This window comes from Mus pahari, chromosome 22, assembly GCF_900095145.1.
Source record: "Mus pahari chromosome 22, PAHARI_EIJ_v1.1, whole genome shotgun sequence".
Classification (NCBI taxonomy): domain Eukaryota; kingdom Metazoa; phylum Chordata; class Mammalia; order Rodentia; family Muridae; genus Mus; species Mus pahari.
Window position 1 is genome coordinate 14238965 of NC_034611.1, and position 3045 is coordinate 14242009.

Below are 3045 nucleotides of genomic sequence, written 5' to 3' on the forward strand. Positions count from 1 at the left end.
GTGCATCCTCTCTAGTCAGGATTGTGGAGAGCTGCATGGAATATGTGAATGCACAGCAAATGCTTTCCAATGGAGTAAGTGGAGATATTGCCTTGGCAGGAGCAGGCGCTAATGACAGCACTGTGTATCAGGCTTTGAATATCAGAACCACCCCTTTCCAGAGGGGCCGCTGCATCACCCACTGAAACAACACAATATGTTCCTTGCACTGCTGTGGGTGGAGTGAGATACAATCACTACTGTGGCTAAAAATTACAAGTATTTTGAGGTTTTTGATCTTTTTATTTAAACAAATGGGTTCTTCTGTAGGCGAGAGACCAGATGTTACACTGAAATGTAGCTGTACAGGGAAAAATGACAGTGACTGCCTTGATTATGGTGGTCTACAGCTTTTATAGCACATTTACACATGTGAGCTTTCCATTTTTTTAATCTGGGGATACAATTTATTAAAACTGTGCATTAATCAGCTTTCTATCACTATAATAAAATAGTTGAGCTAATCAACTCATAAAGCAAAAAGGTTACTGTGGTTCATAGATGTCAAAACTTCCATTTCCTTAGTTTGGTTTTCACCGTGTATATGTACTTGGCTGATATTGCATAGGTCAGAGACTACGGAGGAGGAGAATGACATTGTCCAGTGATCGGTTGCTTTGATTTGTTTAAAATGGTTTTTCCAACTCTTCATCACCTAATAAGTCAGTGGTTGCCAAAATGTCACTATAGGGTCAAATGTTGGTTTCTTCTGTCCAAGAAACAATGCCTCCCCAGTAAGGAAAGGGTGTCATATTCTGGCACAACAAAGATCATCTACTCATCATAGAAACATATACAACAGACACACATGGAAGCTTCTGGGAGTTGAGGACCCCTGGTTTCCATCTACTTGACAAATATACACAGTGTTCTCACGTTCAAATTCATTTCTTCTTCCTCTTCTTCTTGCATTTTCGTTGGTCCTATGTGAGTCTTCCACACTTACCTAAACTTTGTTTTTAACTGAAGGTTACTGAAATAGAAACAGATTCTTGTTCCTTTTGAAGTCCCAAGGGCATGAAACATGAGCACAAGGATTAGGAAGACAGTCTCTTCCTTGCCTCTCTTCTCTCTTTCACGTTCTAAACTGAAAGCTGGATGAGGACTTGGATATTCTCTTTTTCTCAGAGGTTTCTTTGAAGGATTGTCTTGATTTCCTTTTCATTACTTCTAACAGGAGTCAGGCTGCCTTCGTTCCCTGTTCACAGGCAGGTGCCTGAGTTCCCTGCAGAATGAATGACTTTAGCATTTCACCTGCTTTTCCTGCTAAGCACAGAGTCTGCCTGCTCAGGAGACTTCTAACACACCCAGAAGCAAATATTTGGAGGATGTTGAGGTCAGGGGCAGGAACCACATCCCCAAGGAACCCACTCCAATCTCTTGGGATGGATTCTGAGGAATATTCTGTAAGCTTCTGAAAAGCCTCCAGAATGATTAAGCTCAATGGCCAAAACAGTATTCAGCTTGCACACTCTACTAAATTTTCATTCCCGATGGGGTTGAACACTCCCCCTACTTCTTCTCTTGCTCATTTCACTACCTGTCCTGGTGTCCTTTAGTTAGGTGCCTGTTCTGAGAAGATATGATGCTAAGACAGTTATTGAGTATTAATTACTAAAGGTAATATTCTACATTTTTGAACATCTGCATGATTATGATATTTGTATTCTTATGGAATTTCCTCCTAATAAATTAAGTATAGACATGCTTTATGGTTAACTATAAATGCTGGGGAACATATTTAATGTGCTCACTAGAAGTTACTATTACGTACCATTATTATTAGTTAACATATGAGCAAACCGTGTTAGGTTGAATGGATTAAAGTCATAACAAATACCTGCATGGGAAGATTAAGGCTCTTGTGACTGTGTGACTCTATGTCATCCTATCCTACAGTTAAGACATGTACCCTTCACTATCAGATTTACAGAAGAGAAATTTTCTAGTTTAACTAGATCTTATGTGCTGCAAAATGATAACACAGTTGTTAAAGGCCAGCTCCAGTGTCTTGAGTATGAGACTCTTGTAGACCCTGCCTTTCTCCTCCATTCCTTCTCCCTTGCTAAAAACCATTAGATTATAATCCTAAAAGCTAATCACCAGGGTCCAGTCCCTTATTTAGCTACTTCCTCCTCTGGAGGCTGACTACCAAAGTCTAGCTATCAAAATATTGAAGCCCAGGAATTTAAAGCCTCCTCTGCCTCCCCTAATTAACATGTCCAGTTAGAATTAAGCACCTTGGGCTGGAGAGATGGCTCAGCAGTTAAGAGCACTGACTGCTCTTCTGGAGGTCCTGAGTTCAAATCCCAGCAACCACATGGTGGCTCACAACCATCTGTAATGAGATTGGATGCTCTCTTCTGGGGTTTCTGAAGACAGCTACAGTGTACTTACATATAAAAAATAAATAAATCTTAAAAAAAAAAAAGAAAAGAAAAGAAACACCTCATACTGACACAGGCTTCACCCTTTCCCTTTATAAAACTGCCATTTTTCTATGTACCACATCTGTCTCCTTTCTGTCCAGAGGCAGTCCTTTGTTCCCTTCTGGTACAAATATCCCTCCTCCTTCTCCCTGTTCCTTTCCCTTCCTCCCTAAACATCTATCTACTGTCTTTGTCCCTTATCTTTGACCCTCTGGGGCAAATAAATGTTCTTTGTGCTGAGAACTTGATCTGGGGGGGGGATGGGTTGGGGACTGGACCAATGCTTTTTCTTTCAGCTATTTCCGATCATTTACATTTTTTCTTTTATTATATCGTATGGCATTATATAGCATTGGTTGTCCTGGAACTCACTGTACAGTGCGGGTTAGCCTATGAATCACAGAAGTCCTCCTGCCTCTGCCTCCCAAGTGCTCAGATTAAAGGTGCGTACCACAATGCCTGGTCACAAATGAGCAATTTAATTATCTAAGTGATTTTTATAGCTCATCCCTACATATAATTATGAGTGTATAATCCCTAAAGATAGCTCATTAATTGGGAAATAGATAATCCTGCT